This window comes from Ambystoma mexicanum, chromosome 7q (genome assembly GCF_040938575.1).
Source record: "Ambystoma mexicanum isolate Mex_15411 chromosome 7q, UKY_AmexF1_1, whole genome shotgun sequence".
NCBI lineage: Eukaryota > Metazoa > Chordata > Amphibia > Caudata > Ambystomatidae > Ambystoma > Ambystoma mexicanum.
In genome coordinates, this window is record NC_090941.1 from 250,666,698 (window position 1) to 250,693,197 (window position 26,500).

Sequence of the window (26,500 nt, forward strand, 5' to 3'; positions counted from 1 at the left end):
TTTAAGTTTGATGGATCTTTGCATCTGAATAAACTTGTTTGACTGACTGACTGAAATATTACTACTACAGGAAACATGACTGATAACATACTTGCATCTAGATGGGTATCAAGTATCCCAATCATTACCATAAATGGGAAAGAAGGGCAGACAATGTAATGGTCTGGCGATAGGGTTCAAATGCAGAGTGAAAGGCAATAAAATTAACTGACACTGAAAATCCATACTTTCTGGCATTGAAAATCAGTATGTTTTATTGACTTGTGTGATTGTTTGATATTAAATGTGTATGACCACTTTGGGAATATCTATACAGAGAATATCATGACCTTAATTGCTGATGTCATTGGTAAAACTGTAACTGGTGTTACTCCTATCTGTTTAATTTTGGGTCGTGACTTGAATGCATATTGCTGTGGAGGAAGTGAAATCCCAGAGACAGACTATTTAAGGACTAAAAGTATTATGGAAAAAAAAAGTAGTCTACCATAAAGGAAGAACTTGGGTTGATTATATGGGAGAATGTGGTTGTTATATGTTAAACAGCAGAGCATGTGGGGCTCAACCTGGCCGCAATACATTGAACAACAGGACCAAAAAAGCTACGCTCAACTATTTCTTTGTAAATGATATTGCAATACAAAGTGTTAGGGAACTGAAGATAGTTGATAGCAATTTCAGTGACCATGTAATAATGCAATTAGAATTGGGTGGGGTGATCACAGGCAAAACTATTGCTCTCTTGAGTGGTGTGGAAGTCAATTATGGTGGCAATAGGATTAGTTGGCCACTGACGAATATAAAGAATATGGGGAGGTATTTGCAGAAGCAGTACAAAGGGAACATGAGCATTTCACAGCATTACCGGCAGATGAAATTGAGTTTTGAATCACTGAGACCACTTCACGATTTGCTGCCACTAAAACATCTTATGCTTTAAAAAGTTAAGCATCAACATGATATGAAAAACAAATAAGAAATGAGAAGAGGGAAATGAGAAAGAAAATATATAGGATAAGAATCTCACAGCTGTCTCCAGTTAAAGCCCTTGGGATAGTAAACACCATCAAAAACAAATATCGAAGGTATGTGAAATGGTGGCGCTGTTCGCACAGAAATGACAACTGGCAGGGCCTAACAGCAGTAGCTTCCTCAAAGAATATGAGAAAGATTTGGCAACTATTGAATGAACGAAAAGCTAAGAAAGTTGAGAAAATAATTAGTACCATTGCTGCACATGAGTGAAATCAACATATTAGTTGTACCTTTGGTCCTGATCAGCCTGAATCTAAATTAGAAGTCTGTACCCATAAAAGCTTGAATTAAAAATGTGATATGCTTGATATTGAGAACATAATACTTAAATTGAAAAAAAGTTAGAACTCTGGGACCTAATGATTTAGCCAATATCGTTTTAAAAAACGATCCTGTGGTCTGGTCCCAATTGTTATGTGATCTTTTCAATAGATTATCTGAAGACGGGAACATTCCAACTTCATGGAAAAGATTGTTATTAGTCTATATAAGAAGGGCAAATGGTCTGACCCAGCAAACTATATTGCTGGCTATGCAACTGGGCTATGTAACCGGGAAGGCATTTACATCCACCGTGCTACAACAGTTTACGAAGTGGGTGAATCAAAAGCATGTACTGGAACATTTTCAGATTGTTTTTTAGATCTGAATCTAGTACGACACACTTGCTAAAATTGATGGACATACTAATAAATGAGACAAAAAGGAAAAATTGCCCTTATCTATGCACAGCAATGATTGATTTCCAAGCATATTTCGGCACGGTGGTCAAGAATATCTTATGGGATAAACTTGGTAAATTAGGCTGTCCTATCAATGTATTAAATGTGATATGTGGATTGCACTATAACACACAGGCTCATGTGAGATTGGACAGCAGGGGCACCTTCTCTGACCCTGTCTACACTAGTAAGGGGTGAGGCAGGGTTATATGTTGGCACTGCTGCTATTCAATATCTATCTTTCTGATTTACACATTGTTTTGGCTAAATTGCATAATTGTCCCCCTAAATTAAAAAATGTCAATGTTATCAGTATTATGTATGCTAGTGACCTGATTATATGTGATTGTACATTTTCAGGCATTAAGGAATCATTGCAGGAGTTGCACAAGTACACAGAGGCAAATGCCCTATTGATAAATTATGAGAAAACCAAAATGATGCACTTAAAGTGTGTGCCTAAAATAGTGATGAGAGAAAAACATATAGCCCTAGTCAAAAGTTCTAATTACTTGGGAATAACATTGACGACCAGAGGTGACTACTGTAGAAATAAGCCAGAGACAGCGGGTCAATCCCGCCCCAGGTAATGCCCTCGGGGCCCGTAGTTACATGTAGTTACCGGGGGCATTACCATGGGCGGTATTGGTCTGCTTTAGAGGGGCTTTTAGCTATTGGTACCACAGCTGTTAGACCGGGGTACTAATAGCATTTTTTTTAATAGCATTTTTTTCAGTTCCGAAATGCTGCCGTGTTTCAAAACAGAAAAAAAAGTCAAATAAAATGGCCGCCGGGAAAGGGAAAACGTAATCCGTTTTACCTTTCCATGGCGGCCATCGGGAGAAGATGCGCTCGGAACAGAAGTGTTGAAGTGTTCCCAGTGCGTTTGCTCCCCAGAAAAGAAGAACAAATAAGTTAAGTGAGGTTGGGAGGGTGGGGAGGGGATAGTTTGCAGGGGAGTGGGGTGGAGGAAAAAAGAAAAAACGTACCTGAGTCCCTGCCGGGGGACGAAGGCAGCCTCCAGCCTTTGGGAGGTTTGGAGAGGGGATTGCCCCGTTTCAAACCTCCTCATTGGCTAAGGGGCTGCCACGCCCCCCGCCGGGAACAAACGCAGGCATGTATGTGCGTCCACTGGATTAAACTGAGGTATGGCTCGGAAATGAGCCAATCACCTTTCAGTGTAATCACGTGGAACGCAGTGCCGGGTACTAATCTGAATGAATACAGTAAAAGAAGAAGAAAGCAGTCACACTTACGGCGATGATCTGTAAGATTGTAAGAGAGAGTTCCGGATACAGCCTCCAGGGAATTCTTCTATTAAACAAACACTGCTTTTGTTCCACTATGCTATATGGTATAGAAGCACATTATAGGGTGTGACCTGCCATGGTTAAACATCTTAGAAGGCAATTCTGGAGAGCAATCCTCGGACTTACCCCGAGCATGCCCACTGAGCTATTAAGACTTAAATGGGTTTAATTTCATTACCAGCTCAGGCGATTAAATGAAGATGTCGATATACATCAAATCTAAATACAAGCCTGTATGCCCCCGGTTAAAATGACTGTGCAAATCACATTATTTGGAGGAAGGGGACAACTTTACAAAGATGGTAAACACAAACTTCGAGACACTCGAATGGGCCCCAGGCTGGGATAAAGAATATTACAGTCTCCAAAAGTTTTTTGTTAGATACATTGGAAAAGTGGGACTGGATCTCAAACTATACTCATTTGGGAACATTAAAAACCTATGAAGAAATGAAAAAGTTAAACCATGTGTACCAAGTGCCTCAGGGCTATCTGAGGTTGTGTTCATCTCCAGACCTGAAGAGATTTTTGTTATTACTTAGATTGAACAAACTACCAATTCTGGCATACACAGGACCTGAACTAGCCATGCCAGTAGAGGATAGGTACTGTTGCATGAGTGACCTACAAAACAAGCAAGAAACGGCCAAACATCTACTAACTGAATGTTAAACAGATGGGCCAATCTATATGAACTATTTAGGCACATTTGTGAATGTCTATTGGAACATCAAGATTGACCCGTTTTGGATCTATTGTTTAAACACTTCCAACAAAGCCATGCACATTGCCCTTTATAATGTTTGGACCAGAGTTAAACCCCTATTGAAATAGTATTGTATTTCTAAATGTATTGGTTTATAGATTTCAATTTTAAGTTTTCATTTAATTTTGGACATTTTTTACAGATGATGTGAAATTTTAGTTGTATATGATTTTGTGAATCTAATTGTTTTTTAATGATATGTGAAAAGTTAGTAAGAAATTAACACATTAAATTTAAATACAATCAAATACAAGATGTTTTCAATAATTACATATCACAATATTTTCTGTTTGGAAATGTTACATAGTCTTCTTTGTGGTGATAGTTTTCATTCATTATTGCTATCTTTTTGCACAAACAGGTTTTGAGTTCTAGCTTCTTCTTTAGGGCTTATCTCAGAATTAATATTGTACATATGTCTGTTCCCTACAAAAGAAATGCAGCATTCAGTAATATGTCATTAAATTAAAATTCACGTGTTATGCCCATAAAAAGAACAAATAGAGAAATCGAACCATAACCAGACCAATATCAGAACCAAACATCATGAACCATGATTGAAATAATTTAATGTCATAGAGAAAGAGCAAAAACGTAATACATAATAAGAAACAACCTAATACAAAAAAGAAATACCAACAAAGAAAACGATAACACAAAATATAATTGTTAATGTTTTTTATTTCACTTATTGTCAAATCGGCTGTCACATATTTTCTATTTCTGATAATAAGTTGTCATGTGCATGCCAAAAAATCAGGGAATTTAATTTTGATTAATCAATATCTATAATGTGCTCCAAGCCTCAAAGTGCAGTCCAACCCAATAATTCAATGTGTCTCTGTGTTCTTTGCCATAAAACCTGTTTATATGTAACAGTACCCAACAAAATATTCACTCAAACTCTTACCTACTATTGTATATACCTCCTAATATCATCATGTTATCAGTTTTCCAGCCTTCTCTTACATGAATTTAGCCAATCGCTTATCATTGCACAATGCCTCCAACTAATTGCTCAAGTCCCCTGAACTGTTGTTTTGTTAAATATAAGATGACCATACTGTGATGAACGGAATACTTCTCACATGAGTAAAAGGATGAGTAGGGGCAAAATGACCCACTCAGGCCTCAGACTTCTACAAACCAAAACACGACACAATCATAAAGGTAACATAGAGACAGTTAAGAGATATACATGCTTTGCCTTTTGTGGTAACTTGGGCTGAAGGAAGGCTATGTTTTTAAGAGGGGTGTGAAGGTGAACCAGTCGTGAACCAAAACACACAGTATCACAGTCCAAATAAAAGGGGATGGCCAATCAAGGTTCTATAAATATATAAATATATATACTTTAATCAAATACACCATCTGCACATAGAGCAATAGAAAATACTGTACAAAAACACACCCCAATGGAAGAACAGAGATGATGCAACAGATTGGGGAAAGTAGCACTCTGAGCATATTTCCAAGGGTGGTAAGTAAATCACTAGGGAAAGCAGGAGCGATCTTCACCTAACCAGTCTCTAAGGATCAAGTGGACCGAGATGGTAGTTCATAGTCAACAGTACCTGGATTCAGTTATTCATGGGGTGACAGAGTCAGATAGAGTGTTGGACTTAGATGCAAGTAGATCAAGCTCAGTTCGGGCACGTTGGGTCATTTGGCCCCAAGCAGCAAGCAGGGTGAATGCAGTCACTGAGTGAGGTAGATTGGCACCTCTCAATTATGCATGTCAGGGCGGTCGAAGGTCACTTTTCAGTTGGTCAGGCCGAGTCAGGCTTTAGCCACCAGGAGGGGTCAATGAGTAATACTCCAGCAGTTCGAGTCGGTGGGTGACGGTCATTAAAATGTTGATCTTGGGTGCATCATCAATGAGGCGGCAGTTCAATAGCAATCTGTTTTGAGCTGTGGTTTTAATCCCTGTTAGACTTGGAGTGTGACTCCCCAGTGATTTGGTTCAGGTCCCAGTGTTGAACAGTCACTTTGGGCCTAGAAGGTTATGAGCTTTAACTAGGAAATGATGCAGTGTCGAGTTAATTCAAAGTGAAAGCAGGTTCACAGTGGCAGACAGAAGAGTGCACCAGCAACATCTCTCTTGTTCCAGGTAAAGTAAACACAGAGTGGCCAGTTTGATGGGGTAGAACAGAGAGATTTTTCTGGTCTGGCCCTCCTGTTGCTGTGAGGCCCACTCTGGGGGACTCGCAGATCGGATGGTTGCATTCAGGGTCTGCTCTTCTATCTCTGGAGATTCTTGTGCAGAGTAGTTGGTCCTGATCCACTGCAGAGGTCACTTCCAATGTGCCCTGATAGTGGGTAGGGAACAGATCTTCTTTTGGTCTTGGATGATTCCTTCTTCACCTAAAGCTGACGGCTTTGGAAAGTACAACTTTCTTAAAGGAAGTCCAGTGTGTTCTCCAGAGCAAATCTGCAGCCTGAAAGAATCTGAGAGAATCCAAGAGCCCCTTCTTTTAAAGGCACAAATTCTCAGGTGATTGGTCTTCTAAGGCCAACCTGCTTGCTGATCCAATCCCTGCTCCTGGATGGAGTGAATCTTGCTCCTCTGATGTCACACACAAAGTGCTTTGCTCCAGCGAAGGGGATTTGAAAGGAAGGGAGGGACAGAGAGAAACAAAATGGTGGCAGTTTCCTACCATTGACTAGCATAATCCAACCTATTTTTGTTCCGAATGACAAAACAAGTCTCTAGAGATGCAGCACACTCATTTGAGCCTACTCATTCTGAATGGTTTTGGTTCCTTTGATGACTGGGTCCAAGAGAGCTGCCTGCTGTGTGGCTGGTTCAGGGGCAGGGTGTTACCTGTCCTCTCAAAGTCATCAAAGAGGAGGCCGGTCCTCCAGATTCCTCCCCTGCCATTTTATGGGTTACACTCTGCTGGCCAGAATACACAGCACCTTCAACAGAAGAGCTGACTCACAGGAGCTAACATGTGTGTTATCAATTGGGAAGTGGTGGTTGAGATCATAGATAGCACCATGCACAATGCCTAAACTCAGGTATAGCTTTATTTTCGAGATTGTTTTGCCACCATCATGGTTTACTTATGATCATTGTAGTTTTGTTGAAGAGGTGCATGTATTAATTGCAGCTCCTGTGCGGCAGATACGTTTCTGTTGCTGACCTGTCCTTTGGGCATCTGCAACTTCTGACGCTGCTCTGTGCCACAGGTATAGCAGGCGCTGCAGATCAGGATACTTACACATACAATGCTTTCGGCATGGATGTTATGAAGGGTAAATCTGATGAGCTGATTGCTTCAGAGATGAAATTACCGCCAACATTTTATCATTTGATGAAAACCAAAAAAAGCCAAGGCTTTGCACTCTTGCCAGATGGCAATTCCTCAAACCTACCTTTTAATATTTTGAGATAACTAACCTGTTTTGTCTGTGTGGGCATCTTGATAATATGCCCTTGACGGTATGATTGTTTACCCCTCTTAAGTGGTGGTGTTGATGTTGTTTGTGCATTTTTCAATATTCTTTCTGATTTAATACTGTCATGGATCCTGCAATCAAACATTTTGTATAATGTTCATATTAACACTTTATCATTTATCTAAACTTAACAAATGTGTTAAGGCAATCAGACAATCTCTGAGCATTTGATTCTGTGGCTGACATTTATAGATATGATGTGCTATTCTAAGTGCTACTTGTCAGACAGCCCTGTGATCAGATAGCTAGATTACATTTATAAATATTCAAATTAGAAAGCAAGCCCCTTACCTTTAAATGTGAAAATGATTGTGAAATTGGGGAGACTGGGAAGGGATGGTCTTTTACTTATCCGCTGACCTCTTCTTTGGTACTCTTAACAGAATTTTGGGGTATGTATGACTTCCTCTTCGCTTTCTCGAATGCTAAAGGCCTCATGTAAACATGGGTGTTTGTGTGCCATTTTGAATTCCTGAAATATTCTTAGAACCAGAAAAAGGACTAGCTGTGAGTGTACCAGACGGCCATCTTATAGCAATTTCTTATGTTCAAATGTACATTGACGAACCTGTCTCTTATTCTTATATTAATTTTAAATCTGACACTAATGGCTCAGAATTGTCAAACTTATGTAATCATTGTTTTGTTATGTCCTCCAATGTATCAAACTCTACCAATTTGTATCAACAGTTACTCATGTTAATATTAGTGTAAAATCAAGTGCAGGATCACTGTTATGCAGTTAAATTAAATAGCCAAGGGAACCCCTTTTTTAATGCACTGAACACAAGCACTGGAGTTATCCTTAATTTGTATTCCTTACTCCTTATTACTCCTTACATTTTAACATGAGCTTCCCATTTTTAATACAGACATGTTTTCTTTTATCATTTACTCATAACGTGCTATTGCTATCTGGTTACCATGCACTTATAAAGAAAGTCCACAGCAATAGAGACAGTCTACACTTAATAGTCATGACATTTCTCATTGCTCATAAAACCTACATTGCAATCATTATGGTTGGATTTTTTTCTTCATATATCAACACATTGTCTCCTTTGTATTTATATAACATAGGTTCAATCCATCAATTTTTTATAACTTGTCATCAGGTTATGTTACAAGTTGTCCTTATATTTTCATTAAACTAGGAATGCATTAATTTAATTATCCTTTTTAAACCATCATATATTGATCTTGATTCAGAATTAATTCTTGCCTCTACTTGTTGCAATACAATTTATCGGTTTCTGCTATTCTTCTGACTCCTTATGCAGCTAAAGTTTCAAATCTGTTTTGAGTCCTTACTCAGGTGTTCTTTAATTTAGTGCTGTGCGAAATGTTATTGTGCATTCTTTTTGCAAATTGAATACAAATGCTCCTGTATTTGTCTGCACAATGCTCTTTTCATATATCCAATATCGAGATTTGTACCCATGTTATTCTTCCTTAACCTCCTAGATATCTGGGGTGGGTCTGTGTCTCCCCCTTCTTGTGACCATCTGCATAAGGACTTCAGTGGATGTTCTCACTGTTTCCCAATCAAGGGTGGCAGTTTTGTTTCACCATTCCGGGCCCGATTCATCGAATTATTTGTGTGTAAATTAGAGTACCTGTGCGCTCAACTGCGCGTAAATCTGCCTTTGTCAATTCATAGAATGGAATCCCTGGTACTTTTCCTGGACTTGTGTGGAGTTTGAACTGATTCAGCACGTCTGTGCGAACCGTCGATGACATTGCGCAAGACTCCACACAGAGCGTTGGCATGGCTTGCGCAGAGGGCTAGAAAGGGGGCTGGCACACCAAAAAGGGGGAAGAACAGGTGAAAAAGTGGGAGTTCCAAGGGACAGCCTGCAAGCAGTCCTTTGCATGGACACAATTGCGCAGCATGAGACGTATTCATGGATTCGACCGCACAACCTCTCAGCTGGGAAATGGCCACGCATGTGCTTTATACGATCTGCTACCCGAAGGCAGGCATAAATATACTTGCATGCAGAATTGATAGCGCGCAGGTGGGGTTGCATGTCGGATTTTAAGGTGCATGTACTCAACCAAGGTTCCAATGTAACTTTGGGGTGTGTGTAAGCAGTGTAGCGGGGAGCAAGAATGGTTTACAGGGTTTAAACGCAGATTATCCAAGGTCAGATTGAGTTACAGTTTTTCATATGCAGGTTGTCGAGGTGCCGGCAACAGTTACACAGACCCTGTTCAGGGTCCGCGAGATGCAGGTCTGCTTGCAGGGGACCCCACATACTGTTTGAGGGTTTCTTGTATTCGCACCCGTGGGAGCACGCAAATGTAGCTGATCTGGTTTTGTATGCTTTGAGTGTTATTGTGTCGGGGGCGTTCCGGCCGCAACTTGATAATTCGGATACTTTACGCAAACAATTCCATGAATATGCTGAGCGTGCAATTTTTATTTTGCACGCAGGCTCGTGCCATGTCCTTCTCGGCATGCAGCCCTTGTGGATTTCTGCGCACATTTCCATGAATTGGACCCTCATGTCTATAGGGCAGGAGCCACTCAACAACAAATAGTTTCCCTTCTTGCCTAAGGATATTCTACATCTTTGTATTTAGTTAATTGGCCAATTAACCAATACTAGATAGCATATAAGCTGTTGGAAAAACACCTTTTGAGCTACAAATATTTTACATTTTTCTTCTGCATTCCTGTTTCAAGAATGTCTTATTTTTATTTTTATGTCATTGGGTTTCTCCTCCCAATTTGTTGGCTTTCACTGGTCTGGAATATACTGTCTGGATATTAAACCTCAGGATCTTTTTTGAATATTTCCTTACATGCTCTTTATTGGCTGAGCTAACAAACCTAGTAATTTCTCTGGCATTTGTTCTTTCTCCCGTGTTCACGAATCATGTTTTTGTTATTGGATTCTAGTGGCTGCCTTTGAAGCATTTGGTTTGTGTATTTGTCTGTTCTAATTTTTGTAAACTTCTGAGGGTTACTTTTGTGTTTCGTTTCAAAGCTTTTGGTGAAACAACAGAAGACGTCTTGTTGTCCTACTGATCCTATCCAATGTCCTAGGTAACTTTAGGGACATTCTCTGCCAACTGTTTTTGGAATGCATATGTTAAGGGTTGTTTAAGGAAGAACATCAGTGGTTCATTTGCATAAACAGATCTGTCTCAATTCTGAAGTTGTAAACATTTCTATTGATTTTCTGTATCCAAAGTGTTGTCTTTTAACTTTTTTGAACACTTAACTTCCAATTAACTAGCCACCGTGTTTCAAGCTGACCACCATCACAATAAGTTTGAAAATAACCCATTACTCACCCCATCAACCTAGCCAATTCACTTCTTTCTCAGTTTTTCAAAGATTTGAAGCATGTACTTTTCAAACACATCACTGAAAACTAGATATATGCTGACTAAGGGACTTCCTCAAGACTTTAGCTGTGGAAGATTATAACTGATGACCTTGTTTAAGTAGATACACAGCGAGGCAGAACCCTGCCATCAGTCATTTACCCTAATGAGCAAAACAAGGAGGTTTCTGTGAGTTTCTCAACCGGCACAAACCCAGCCAATTGACCTGTTCTTGGGTGGATGGCCCCCGGGAGAGACTCAACCAAGTCTTTAGCTCACTGTCCCTTTCACAAAGGAGAAATATCCCTGCATATCAGTCTTTGTCCTGCTAAGAGGCAGTCTAGCACCGATATGCTAGGCAATTCTCCTTTCAACAGCAAGCCCAGACACGTGTCAGGCCTCATCAGTGAGGTGGAGCTGTGCCTCTCTAAGAACAGTGAGCGGGTGTCCATGTCTGGATTGCACTGGTAACTTAGGGTGAGAACCCAAAGTACCCAAAATGTGCATAAAGAGGTCTGGGAATCCCTCTACCGGTACGAACACGGTCCGTTGACCTGTTCTTGGGTGGATGGCCCCCAGGAGGGTCTCAACCACATTTTAGCTCACTATGCTTTCCACAGAGGAGAAATGTCCATACACATATTCGTTTTTGTCCCATCCATAGGTATTCCAGCACCGAAATGGTAGGTAATTCTCCTCTGAACAAGATTACCAACAGCAACCCCAGACACGTGTTTAATTGGGCCTCATCAGTGAGGTGGAGCTGCGCCTCTCTAAGCACAGTGAGCAAGGGGTCCACGTCTGGATTCCCCTGGTAATTTAGGGTGAGAACCCAAAGTACCCAACATTCCAGGCAATAATGTATGAGGACCACACCATAACATTACTTTCTCACTCATCCCAGAGTAGTCTGGAAGGGTGGGCCGACTTTTCAAACTGCCAAGTCGCAGCTTCTGATCCCAACCTAGTACTGCATCAGATTGTTTTTACATAATGACGACCATGCTGCCCCTTTGTTATTAAACCCATGTATTCGTTTTCTAAAAGATGTTACTGAGCCTTAACATAGATTAACAGATCGTACTCTCATCCAAAACACTAACAAAGAACAATTTTACTTGAGTAAATGTAGAAAAGAAAGTAGCACCCCCCAACAACACTTATGTTTCTAATTGCAACTCTTTCTTCCTCCATCCTAACTCCAATTCTTGCCTTTCTCTGATTTATGCCTTTCTCTGATTATCCCCCTCCTCAACCCCAACAAGTCTTCCCTTCATGATGGCAATGTTATATTCCTCCAGGCTCCTCCAGAGCCCCCCTCCTGCCTACACCTCACTATTCCTGCTCTCCTCTCAGTACTATTGTCCCTCATGACTCTCCCCCAATCACCTTCCTCAAACTCTAATTTGACATCTCCACACTGTCACACTAAATTGACTGCTTTCATAGCAGGCTCTCTCCTCCTAATGATATTGAGGAAACCTCTGTACTGAGGGTACCGAGGGCTGTGCTGTGTTATTCTGTGCGCGAGCCATGGATTGGTTATCATGTTGCTTGGAAGGTGGCTGGTCTAAGGTTACATGAATTCCTGAAACCATTTTTGAATTTAGAAATGTCATGGAGCGGTTTGGAGTCTGGCTCCCTCAAATTGTAGCCACTGCTGTCATTGTCTGCATTAGCCTGTGTCTCTGTGCTTCCTAGCATGTGTATGTGCTAAGTGTGGGAATCTACCTCCCACATTTAAACATCCTTTATTGCAAGGTATATGCAGGTTTGTTAACCCGGCGATGGTGGGAGAATGGGATTATCTGTTTCCTTCTTCACATGTTCTGCACCAATCACTGTCTCACTGTTTGACCACAACCTTTCAGAAATGGGGCTTACTCGGGCTACCCAAGCATGAACTGCAATTTGAAATGGTTGCTTTGGCCTGAGTGCCGAAGAAACACATGTAATTCCTTGCTCTTTGAGGAATTTCAAATGTTGTACTGTTTTCCCCTTAAAGCAGCGATCTGCAGCTCTCCAGATGTTTTGGCCTATGAATCCCATGGTCCCTCATCATTGACTAAACTGACTAGGTCTGATGCAAGTTGTAGTCCAAAACATCTGTAGTGCCAAATGTTGCAGACCCCTTACTTAAAGGGAGATGCTTAATTTCCTTATCTAGATGTCTGGGTCTGGCTAGGGAGCTTGAATGACTCTCTGCGTGTGTTCAACATGCAAAAAGGAGTCTCTTTAATAATTCTGGGCACCCCCGATCAACCTGTCGTGGTCATTGTTAGTGATAGCGTTGGAGGGTTATGAGTAGCCCCATGACTCCCCATTTGTGGTCCTGCATATTAGCATAAACATTAGTGGTGGAACTGCCACTCTGCCTACCCCATTAGGCATCCAGCATAGCAGCCTGATTGGTGGGAGTTGAATTCCCCTGTGACTATCCCACCCCCTGGGCATCCATCATATCAATATGAGCTGTGGTGCTGTGAACGCTCTTGTGACTATTCTTGAGGTATATATGAACTTCCATAGGAATGGGGAGGATGCAAAAGCTCCTTTTACTACCCTCTCTGTGAACATAAGTGTCCTTAGTGATGATAAGAATGCATTTGCTCCTGTGATTTCCCCATGCCTTATTGCGAGGAACCAGTTGTGGTGGTCTGCAGCTCCACCAGATATCTCCTACAAATTCAGTATCCACTTGCTTGGTGTGTCCCCTGCCTTTTTGACCACTCCACTGTACATCTCCAAGACTAGGCAGGGGACCTCATCAGACATAGTGTACCATTAAGAATGCTATGAGAAAAATGTACACAATTGGCCCTCATTACGAGTTTTGCGGTCCAGAAATAAAAGTGTTGTTAGCAATGTACCAGCCCAAACCAAAAGTTTACCGGTAGGTTCACTGAACTACCGGCAGGACTGACCTGCTAGGAGTTCAGGCCCCTGCCGGCATATTTTTCATGGACACACCGGCACCATTACTAATGATGCTGGTGCTTCAGTGTTCCCATTCCCATGGAGTCGTATGGGACTCTATGGCAATGGGGATTTACCATACCACTGCCGCGTGTGATATCCTAGTAGCACCAGGATGTCATGCGGCGGTAACTGTGTTAGGGGGTTGTCGGTAACCCGATGGATACCGGTGCGTTTTACTGGCAACCTTGTAATGAGGCCCATAATGTCTTGGGAAGTGCGGGTACACTTCCTAAAAGACCACAGAATAAGCCAGAATGTGCAAGTCAGGGAGACTTAATTGCCCGTTTATCACAGGCCCTTCTGGAAGGTGAGTTTGTCACATATGCTGAGTGACACTATAAAGAAATCTGTAACTCAAAATGTGTTAAAAAGGAAAATATGATATCAAGAAAATCCCTGAAATTACATATTGTTTTTTTTTTTAAATGGTGTAGTATTTAGCAACAAGCAATCAAACCATATTTCTTTGAATTTAGTGAATAATGCTGTACCTTAGCACACAGATGCAGGTTCCGTTATCAACTCAAATATGAAGTCTCTATATCTGGATGAAAAGATACTAGAGAAAACCACCCTGTCAGAGGAGAAGTGGAAACTCACAGGTTCTATAATACAGGACAAATGTACAAAAGCAATACAACAACAGATGTTTTGCTTTTTCTAATTGTTTATAGATGGGACAAAACATTGTTTGATGGCTTGCATGTTGAAAGTATATATTTGAACCGGAAGGCTGTTGTATTGTTGCAAAATCTTCAGTACGAGTGCCTCAAAGAAAATCATGTCTAATGGTGTCTTCACTTCAGTAAAGATAACACACACATGTGAACTTGCACTTCATGCTGCTGATGGCAAAACGAGACATTTAAAAACTGTGCAGGTTATTCATTGCTTGGGTTCCTCAAATGACTTTGATCATGTTCTCTGTATTAAAACAATTGTAGCTAATGAAGTCAAATGTTCCACGTACCGTAATGGACGAGTATATGTAAAACTGAACGATGTAAAAGAAGGGTAAATGTATTATTCTGCAGATAATATGTGCTTCCTTCTGGGCACACCTAATGGAAAGGGAGCCCTTCATACTACAGTGAGGACATTTTTATCAATAATGTCATGCCAAAGATGAAACACATCCATACCATTGTATAATGCAACCATGCAGAAGAGTTCACTATAGAATCTACCCTGATACTTGGCAGGCTAAACCTCCTACAATTGTCCAAAGCTCCTAAAGTCTCAGAGTTTTTAATTAATGTGTTGTTTGCAGAAGAGATAAGGATTTAAAATCCTGTTGAGAAGCATGTTTGGCATGGTTTCTATGCAAAATTGGAAATATATCAAATTATTCTCCTTTGAATGCTGAGAACACAGCATCTGTGAGCAAGCTGGATGATGACAAAATGGTTACAGACTATCAAAATGAATCTAGGAAAGCAAGTTCTTGTTGTCAAAACAATGCAAACGGTAATATGCTCAATGCAACGTTGCAGGAAGTGCTGAAGTGAATAACTCCTATCTATGTTCTGCCAATCATTGCAGCTACCCAACTATCTGCTCAGTTCGGCTGACTTCTTTGACATATCTGGAAAATGTAGCAAAACAAATGTTTGAAACAGATTCACAATGTGTTTTGGCATTACATTACGGTCTCTGCAGTCATGTGCAACAACGAATAATACCCCACAATGTTCCCTGGGGATGGTTTGAAGACAAGCCTTTCCTATGCCTCTTAAAGAGGTCTTTCGAAAGGGCTACTCTACTAACAGGGTGCAAACAAATTATTTTCTTCTTCTGGAAAGTATAAAAAAATGAATAAATAAAAGCAGTGGGTGACCCCTTCTTTATAAAGGCAAAAGGCTACAGGTGGTTCTGTCAAAGAAAGCCTGCTTTAAGTACTAGTCAAATGTCTGTTAAGTTAACAATTGACGTTTCCTTCTATCACTTTTCCAAAAAGGCTTCACACTGCAAAATGTGAAGGAGGCAGGAAAGAAAAAGAAGCACACAGAAAGCCAAAATGGAGGACACCTCCCTCCATTTCCCCCTGATCTGTTTGACTGTTCAATCCTGTCCCTTTCTCAATCCTGCAGCTCCAAAGGGACTTTGATATGCAACACCCTGGAGGGATGCTGTTACTTTTGTTTATGGTGTACCTCTTTGAAACTTCACTTGGTCACACCCCTGCTGAAAGTTTCCTGGGCTGGAGAGCGGTATTACCAAACCTCATAAAGGATGAAAGAGAAGCAGCTCTCCTGCCTAATATACTGCTGGTTAAAACAGGGACAGGCTGACTGGAGAGAATAGACACAGACTGGCCAAAGCTGGCCTGAGCTTGCAATGTTGACATGAGCATGGTACAAAGCTGATGAGGCAACATAATTATGGGCCAAAAAACGAGTTTGGCAGTAGCCGAGCCGGTAAAACTGGCACGGCTGCCGCCAAACTTGTGAAATTACCGGCACCCGACAATGGGGACATACAGGGGCATTCCGGCCCGGTGGACCCGGTCCGTCCCCATTGCCAGGTACCAGTATTCATTACTCCCCATTCCCATTTGAGCCCCATAGGGCTCAATGGGAATGGGGACGTCGGATTGTCGGAATCGAAATAATATTGTACCTCCTATTGCATTGTTTGAATGTGTGTTGGCCTACGCCAAGTTGTCTAAAACATTGTGTAAATAGATTCCGCGGCAAGGTCTTGACCTTAATGTACTGTGTAAATCGCCATCTTGGATTTAGCCGCCATTTTAGGTTCTCTTGTAATGTGGAAGTCACCCTGAACATCAAAATGGAGGCCGAATGACATTCCGAGCGAGATTCTGGCCGTTGTGACCTCCGCACACATGAATAAGTAATATGCCTGCAGGCCACTTGTTGGGGTCGCGAACTGAGACCTTGTCCTACCCTTACCTATGTGTAAATGAACAACTGTATCAGCGGAACTGATCAAAATGCATACATTATGGGATTGACCTGGCAAGGAACCCTAGGCCTGGTCCTAAGAATGGTTAACCCGCGAGGGGGTTGGCCAGAGCAGGATAAAGAGTATAAAAACACGAGTATCCCAATGTACGGTCTCTCACACTAACGCAGTGAACTCTCGTTGAAGTTCGTTCTGTTACTCTGAGAGCCGAATAGCTATCCGTTTGTCAATTGACTTTTTGGTAACTGTTGTAGCTTTTGAATAAAGCACTTTGTATGTTCTTTGTAACCTGTATTGGTGTGTTTCTTTTGGGCTTCCCGGCCTCATATCAATTTCTCTGTTTTCACAGTTGGCGCCCGAATAGGGACCCTCAAGATTGATGCCAGGTCATTGAAGGTTGACGCAGACTATCGAACCGGGATCGGATGGTGTGATTCTGTGGGCCCGACCGATCGAGACGCGATATCTCGGCAGCGCTGCACGATTCGATCCTTGGACGATAGTAGTGTGGTCTGACATGGCATCTTGACGAGGGTCCAATTTTTGAGGTGGGCAGATTTGCCGAAACCACTAAACACAAGGTAAAATTCGTTAGGTAACTTCTTTGATAAACCGTACAGTCCTCCTTAGGTTTGGTCAGGTGCAGTTGTGACCCGGCTCTTAATTTAACCCTGACAATTTGAATTTGGCGTATTGTATCTGAAGACACAATTATTAACCAGGTAACACCAATTCTTTGTGAAATGCCTGGGAAATTGTCTAGCTGCTTTAGGGCTCTGTTCCGCAGCGATCGACAATCCTTGGAATTTAGCCGCCCGGCACCACAGGAGGGGTCGCCGGCATGTACTATGTACTGTAAGTATGGCATTGGAAGTATAGTATTTAATGATATTTGGCATAGACAGACCAGACATGCCTCCGAATTTCAGTGGCCAATCAACGGTAGTTTTGAGATCCCCCTTATTGAATACTTAGAATCGATCTTGTTAAAGAAAAAGGCTAGACCAGCAGCCCTCGATGTTTTACAGAATTGGAAAAAAAAGCATTAAAGCAGCTTAAAAGTAGGGATAAACATGCACGTCGTCATAAAACAAATGCTGAAAAAGCATTATTATATGATAAAGAAAAGCGTTCAGAATCAGTTAAAAATATGGATAGAGCTTTTTCACACGGGATCCAGAAAATGTACCCCTCTAAAGATTTCCATGTTTCTGAGGAATTTATCGAGAAGTTATTAAATGAACGCAGGCCTGATGCCTCAGCGCCACCTCCGTATGCTCCTATTTTGGGCGCTCTGCCCATTCCTGCTGTCGCTCCTGTTGTTATTCCTGTTCCCCCTTTACAACCTATAGTTCCTAGTCCTCTGGTTGTTGTTCCTCCACCTATCGCACCGCCCCTTCCTTCTACACCGATAATTGCACCTTTATTAAATTTACCTACACCTCCCCTCCCGAGTGGCCCCGTATTGACTGAAGTCGATCCAGGTGCAGGATCAAAGATTGTCACTCGTGGTACTGTTTCTGCAGGTAAGAAACAGGAATTGTTTGCATGGGCTAAGCATTGCATGGAGAAAGGTGATCAAGTTAATGTTTTTTCCACATTATCTAATTTGAATAGTTTTCCCGAGAAAAATGTTTTTATCGAAGGTTTGGGGACTCATTTGTGTGTGATGTGGGGTAGATTACAAAATTCAGATCTCCCACAAGGAGTGAGAGATCTGAATGCTTTGGCACTTTTGAGGGACACAGAGCAGAAAGTATATGGGCATGTTGAAAAATTGCTTGAGTTTAGGAAAGACTTTGAAAAGTCACGAGATGAGGACGACGAAGACAATAGATACTTCTACAGCTGCCTTAGCGCTCGACCTGGCCCTGTTGCTTAGTAAACGGCCAGAGGTACCTATATCTCAGTTTCCTATGAGAGAGGTTCCTCCGACCTTTGTCCCAAAAGTTGAGATCCCCGCCAACGCTGGGACTGGTGCCCCCGCTGTGGATATCCCTGCACATTATGTATCGCAATTTGTTCACGTCCCGTTTTCACGACAGGAAGTGAACACAATTAGACAATCAGTTCCCGAGGAAAAACCAGACGGGGTTTTACAAAGAAATAGAGTCCGTCTTGCAGTCCTCTGTGTTCACCTTGAGTGATATTGACTTGTTATTCCCTGTACTCCTACCCGTAGATGTATGGAAACAGGTTCGGACAATAGACGATGTGCCGGGGTTGGGAGATACGTGGGCTAATATGATTAGAATTGATGGGGAAAGACCAGCTGATGAGAAACCACCACAGGTAATACTTACTTTGCCTGATAGAATTGTCGCAAAATTAAAAACTATAATTCCAGAGAAAATAATTATTTGGGACAAGCTTACGGCCTGTGTCCAAGGAAAAACTGAAGGCGCCACCGAATTTTTTAATAGATTCGAGCAGGTATTTTCTGACTTCAGTGGACAGGATTTAGGTACAGAGTCGGGGAAAAGGTTGTTCGTGGACAAATTTGTATGTGGATTGTTACCTGACATCCAGTCACAGATTATGTCCTCTGAAAGCGCTTGGCAGGCAAAATCTCAATCTGAGGTTGTGCACATGGCTCAGTATTATGAGAACCGTGTTAATAATGAGAAGGAAAAAATTGAAAAGAGGAAAGGAGATTTGAAAACCAAAGTATTATTACAGAAAATTGTTAGAAACCCCAGAGGAGGCACGACACAGACTAGAGGTCAGTATGTCCCAAAAGGAAATGCTCCTTTGGGTCCTGTGAATATTAATCAATGTGCTTATTGCCGCCAGGAAGGTCATTGGCGAGCACAGTGCCCTGTCCTTCGCCAGAGGTCAAACAGTGCGTTTGGGAGTATGGGTAGACGACCTAGGGGCTGCCATGGAGCAGGGGGCCCTGATAGAGGTCAGCTTTTACAAGATCCTCAGCAACCTTTTTCACGGGAAAATCAGACCTCGAGTATGGACTCGAGGAACATATTTGATGACCCTTCTGCTGCCTACCTTTCTGAAGAGCTTCCTTTTGACGAGGCTCTATTTCATTAGGATTGCCCGAAGCAGGGTTTGGAACCTTCACCTATTCCCGTTAATCAGAAAGGCCCCTACGTTGAATTATTAGTAGGGAATAGGAAACACCAGTTTTTGATTGACACTGGAACAAGAAGTGCTCCATTGATCATTCTCGGGTTCCAGACATCCCACTGTCAGGGCAAACAAATGTTTCCGTAGGGTTTTCTGGTATACCAACTATCTGTCCGGTTTCTGCACCGGTATCCGTTTCTTTGGGTCCCTTTACGGACCATTGTCCTTTTCTTCTCACTTCAAACTGTGGAGAGAATTTGCTGGGGTTGAATTTGTTAAAGAAATTGAACGCAGTAATTCATTGTTCTTCTGATGGAGTACGGCTGACGGTTTCACCACAGCAACTTCCTAATTCTCAGTTTTTGATTCGACCTTTACCTCCTGAGTTTAGCATTGTCCCGGAATGTTTGTGGGCGGTGGACGACAATGATGTCGGGGTGTTACAGATTGAGCCCGTTAAAATAGTGCTGAAACATAGGGTGAAACTTCCACGCATTCCGCAGTATAAAATATCAGCTGAGGGCGAACGTGCTTTGAAATGCATTGTCTCCGATTTTGTGCATCATGGGGTGATCGAGGAGATTACAGGTAGTTTGTCTAACAGTCCGATCTTGCCCGTATATAAGAAAGGTGACAATGCAATTCCATACCGGTTCATAATTGATCTTCGTGCTATTAACAGAGTGGTCGCCCCACAATTTCCAATTGTGCCCAATGTGACGACGATATTGACAATAATCCCTGCTACGGCTACGCACTTCAGCGTTGTGGATTTAAAAAATGCTTTCTTTAGTATTCCTATACATAAAGAAAGTAGATATCTGTTTGCGTTCACCTTGGGGGGACGCTCATTTACATTTACAAGGGCACCTCAAGGGTATACTGAAAGTCCCAGCATTTATAGTAGAGCTTTGAAAGAGCAGCTCGACACCCTTGAATTACCACCTACTTGTACGCTGCTTCAATATGTTGACGATTTGCTTTTGGCTGCAGACTCTGAGAGTGCTTGTAAAGAAGGCACTGTACTGTTGCTTGTTCATCTAGCTAAAAATGGTCACAAAGCTTTGCTTAAAAAATTTCAATATTGTTGTCAGGAGGTTGCCTATTTAGGCTACCTCCTGTCAAAGGAGGGGAGAAGATTGACACCTGAAAGAATAAAACACATTTCTGGCATGTCTGTTCCAACTACACAGAAGGAAGTCAGAGCCCTGATAGGTATGGCTTCTTACTGTAGGTTGTGGATCCCGAACTTCTCACTAGTGATAAAACCGATGTTGGCTCTGACGAAGAAAGGCATTTCTCTGCCACTGCCATGGGAATCGGAACATCAACGATCATTTGAGCTTCTCAAAACCGCGCTATGTTCGGCACCGGTTCTGGGTACTCCAAATTATGACAAGGCCTTTGTATTGTTTGTGCATGAATGTGATTGATGTGCTTTGGCTGTGTTAACACAGGAACACGGAGGGAAGAATAGGCCGTGCGGCTACTACTCCTCCGCCCCAGATCCTGTCGCATGCGCTTTGCCAAGATGTTTGCGCGCTGTCGCTGCTGCTGCCGCGTCTGTAAAACAGAGTGAGGGGATGGTCCTAGGCCATGATTTGATTTTGATGGTACCTCACTCTGTTGATATTCTATTGAACAAAACTCAAACGCAACACCTCACCTCTGCGCGGTTAAAAAGGTATGAACTAATTCTGTTTGCCCCTCACATCCAAATTAAGAGGTGTTGTGTTCTTAATCCGGCTGAACTCTTACCTTTCCCGCAAAACACTGTTTGCGGTGACGAGGAATTACATGACTGCCTGTATACCACTGAACAAGAAACGAAGGGCAGGATAGATCTCATAGATACTCCTTTGGAGAATGCAGAAGGGGAGCTGTTTTGCGATGGCTCCTGCTTCAAACTTTTGGATTGTACATCTACAGCTGCTTATGCAGTTACTACATTAAGCAAAATTGTCGAAACTAAGAGAATTTCGCATAACTCCGCGCAGGCCGCAGAGATTATAGCGTTGACCCGAGCTTGTGAACTTTCCCAAGGGCGTAGAGTAAATATATATACTGATAGTCAGTACGCATTTGGAGTGGCTCACAACTTTGGAAGGCTCTGGTCGGAAAGAGGGTTCCTGACCTCACATGGGACCAAGATCCAGCATGGCCCCTTGATAGTGCAATTACTTTCGGCACTCTCACTCCCTAAACAGTTAGCGATCATGAAATGTGCAGCACATCGGAAGGTCATAGATGGTGTGGGCAAAGGGAACGCTTTTGCAGACTTGATAGCCAGACAAACGGCCACAGACCTTAGCACGGACATGTATGCCTCGAGGGAAATGAGAGATGCTTACATAATGGATGAAGGTATTGGGTCTGTGAGAGATATTCAAACTGATGTCACAATAGAAGAATCTAAAAGGTGGGCTGAAGGGATGGGGAAACTGGATGATGAAGGGTGTTGGGTGGATACATCCGAAGGGAAATGGTTGCTCCCTGATTCATATGTATTGGCAATGGTTACGATGGCACATGGTCCTACGCATGTGTGTGCCCAGCAGATCACGAAAATGTTAGAACAAGTTTGGGTAAATGACAAGATTCTGGAGACTGCGAAGAGACACGTTGAGAACTGTATGATCTGCTTACAGCACAATGTGGGTAAGGGGACAGTGACTCCAAGGGGAAGCTTTAGGCCCACTTCTGTTCCCTTCGAGGTCATTCACTTTGATTTTATTGAGATGGAAAGATGTAATAATCTAAAATATGTTCTTGTAATTATTTGTGCCTTCAGTAAATGGGTCGAGGCTTTCCCCCTTAAAGATGCTACCGCCATGACCACTGCAAAGATTATGGTAAAAGAATTCTTTCCTCGATTTGGGCTCCCGAGGATAATTTGGTCGGATAATGGTCCCCACTTTATTGCAGCAGTAATTTTGCAGATATGCACAGCCCTATGTATTGAGAAACGATTTCACTCAGCTAGACATCCTCAAAGCGCGGGGTTTGTGGAAAGACACAACAGTATTTTAAAGAATAAGCTTGCGAAAACATGTGCTGATACCAAACTAAAATGGCCAGATGCCTTACCTATCGTGTTATTAGCTATGCGTACCACACCTCAGACTAAGACTGGGCTTTCTCCATTTGAGGTAGTGATGGGGAGACCTGCTAACATTTGAGGTCTCCCAAAACCTAAAGCCCTGAGAGAGGTGGAAAATGTATTGCTTGTAGACTATTGTAACCAGTTAACTAAAAACCTGTATTTTATTTATCACCAGGTACACTCGGCTTTACCTGTACGGTTCACGGGCCCAGGACACGATATACGGCCTGGAAGTTGGGTCCTAGTGAAGGCCTACGAGAGGTCTTCCTGTCTCGCGCCTCTCTGGCGGGGACCCCACCAGGTGTTATTGGTCACCAGGACAGCAGTGCGGGTGGCTGGAAAGAAGCACTGGATCCACGCGACGCATGTCAAGAAACTTCCTCACCCGACGCCACACGTTACAGAAGAAGCAGAACCCCTCGCTGATGCTACAGTCTCTGATCTTGGAGTGGCAAACAGCACTGTGAGTGCGTCGGAGAATTTCTCTGAGCCCGAGGACCTTGGGGAACAGTCCATTTCGTCTCCGCACTCTCTTGAAAAATCACTTCCGGAAAACACTGTTTCAAGCTCTGCGACTTCCGTCGCCTCCGACACGTCGCTTCCCTCAGGAAGTGACGACACTTTACTTCTGGACCAGACAATTTTGGGTACCACCAGGTACAAACTTCGACGAAGGAAATAGAACTACGGCACGAGTTTTGCGTGCATTTGGAAAAAAGGAAGTGATTGGAAATTCTCTTGGTATGAGAAAGTTCTATTGAACAAAAGGGATTCTGCTGGCTAGGGTTGGGAAGGACTAAGAAATCGCGCGACCGTAGCGTCGCCAGCAACGAACATTGGGGTCGTCGATTGAGGAACTACGATGCCTGCCACCTCCGCTGCTGCCCCCTGCATTGGACTTGTGAATAAGGGGGTGACCAAATTGGACAATGAACAATGTGCCTGGGCCCCGAAAACGTACTGTTGTTTTTTGGTAATGATAATTGTTATTTTTGCAACTGCTGCTGTAGGACTTTGGTATTTCGAAGAAATCTATCCTCTGAAACCTTTACTACCAACCGAGATTGTACCAACTGTTTTGACTCCCTCTGTACACCTTCACACTCTGTCCCCTAGAGACTCCCAACATAGACAAAAGTATCATAATAACACTCTGATGATAGTAATGAATGCTACTCATGCCATTTTTAATAAGAGTAATTGTTGGATTTGTACTCATTTACCGCAACATGGGAACAAGGGACTGGGATGGTATATACATCCTCTACCTTTAACAACTGCTTGCTATGCCTCTCTTAGAGCACTATTCTTTGGCCGTTGGAATGATAGCATCTCAGGGAACTTTGATGTAACTAATCTGAATGATTTCGAGAAACGTGAATTGACTCCCCTGTGATGCTCGCTTTTCGCAAATAGAAGTAAACCTAACGTTGCTTCTATTAGGCCGTCTGATAAACTATCTCTTCCTTTTCAAACTCTGATTTCCTTTAAAATGGCTCCGATAGGCAATAAGGATGCTGTACCTCCTTCTTATTCTATAAATCATAGTCCTGACTCGGTTCCCTTCTGTGTACAGAGAAATGGCACTAGGCCAATGGGAGATTTTGAAGGTTGTAAAAACATTGTAAATTTGACTGGGGAAAACAGGCCCCTGTATGTAGGGGGGCCTGTTTATTTTGTTTGTGGTAGTTTAGCATTTCCCTGGTTGCCCAAGGATTGGCAGGGAACCTGTTATTTAGGAATATTGTTACCCAGGGTATTTGTAGCAAGTACATTAGAGATTTCTAAGGCTCGCCTGCAGCGAGACGAGAACGGAGATACCCCTGCGCTGGTATTGGGAGACATAGCGAAGTCAGTTGTGCCCTTTTGTCGACAAATAACAAACTCAGAGAACATTAGGGGATTAGAAAGGGAACTGGAGAGAACGATCAACCGGACCACGGACATACTCTACAATATGACCTTAGAGCAAAAAGCAATAAGATTGGTAGCACTTCAAAATAGGATGGCATTAGATGTCATTTTGGCAGAACGAGGTGGAGTATGCAAATTAGTGGGTTCCTCTTGTTGTGTTTTCGCACCAGACTCCTCGCCAACAATTTTTAAAGCAATACAGAACTTGCATACTCTTAGTTCTGAAGTACATATCCCTGTAGGAGACTGGAATCTTAGCACTTGGTTCTGGGATTCTTTACGATCTTGGGGTTGGAAGGTACTTTCCGTTATTCTAGTTATTTTAGGGATCCTGCTACTCCTTTGTTGCTGTTTTCAATGCCTCCCGAGTATATGTGGAATGCTAGGGGGGTGTTGTGCCCAAGCAGTGAGCGCAATAGGGCATAAAATATATGCCCCGGATACAGCATCTAAAGAATTCATGTTACAAGAGGTTTTGATGAACGATCTAATGGCTATAGACATTACAGACAATGATGCGGAATCTATGGATGATAACACATGGAGTTATTTTCAAAAGTATTAGGAATGATGTTAGCACTTGGCATAGGCCAAAAGGAGGGTCTGTCGGAATCGAAATAATATTGTACCTCCTATTGCATTGTTTGAATGTGTGTTGGCCTACGCCAAGTTGTCTAAAACATCGTGTAAATAGATTCCGCAGCAAGGTCTTGACCTTAATGTACTGTCTAAATCGCCATCTTGGATTTAGCCGCCATTTTAGGTTCTCTTGTAATGTGGAAGTCACCCTGAACATCAAAATGGTGGCCGAATGACATTCCGAGTGAGATTCTGGCCGTTGTGACCTCCGCACACATGAATAAGTAATATGCCTGCAGGCCACTTGTTGGGGTCGCAAACTGAGACCTTGTCCTATCCCTGACCTATGTGTAAATGAACAACTGTATCAGCGGAACTGATCAAAATGCATACATTATGGGATTGACCTGGCAAGGAACCCTAGGCCTGGTCCTAAGAATGGTTAACCCGCGAGGGGGTTGGCCAGAGCAGGATAAAGAGTATAAAAACACGAGTATCCCAATGTACGGTCTCTCACACTAACGCAGTGAACTCTCGTTGAAGTTCGTTCTGTTACTCTGAGAGCCGGATAGCTATCCGTTTGTCAATTGACTTTTTGGTAACTGTTGTAGCTTTTGAATAAAGCACTTTGTATGTTCTTTGTAACCTGTGTTGGTGTGTTTCTTTTGGGCTTCCCGGCCTCATATCAATTTCTCTGTTTTCACAGGATGCACTGGCACCGTTCATGAATGGTGTCGGTGCATCCGACGAGTTGTGCTCGCAGGTACCGCTCTGCCCGCCTATTTTCTTCTTCTTGAAAGTATAAAACAATTAATTTAAAAAAGGAGTGGGTGACCTCTTCTTTATAAAGGCAAAAGGCTACAGGAGATTCTGTCAAAGAAAGCCTGCTTTAATTACTAGTCAAATTTCTGTTAAGGTAACAATTGACGTTTTCCTTCTATCATTTTTCCCAAAGGGCTTCACATTGCAAGAAGTGAAGGAGACTGGAAAGTAAGAGAAGCCCACAGAATGCCAAGATGGAGGACGCCACCCTCCATTTCCTCCTGTTATGTTTGACCGTTCAATCCTGTCTCTTTCAAGCCTGCAGCTCCAAAAGGCCTTTGATATGCAACACCCTGGATAGATGCTGTTACTTTTTTTTGTGGGGTACCTCTTTGAAACTTCACTCCTGCACACCCCTGCTGAAAGTTTCCTTGGCTGGAGAGCAGTATTACCGAACCTCATAAATGATGAAAGAGAAGCAGGTCCACTGCCTAATATATTGCTGGTTAAAACAGAGACAGGCTGA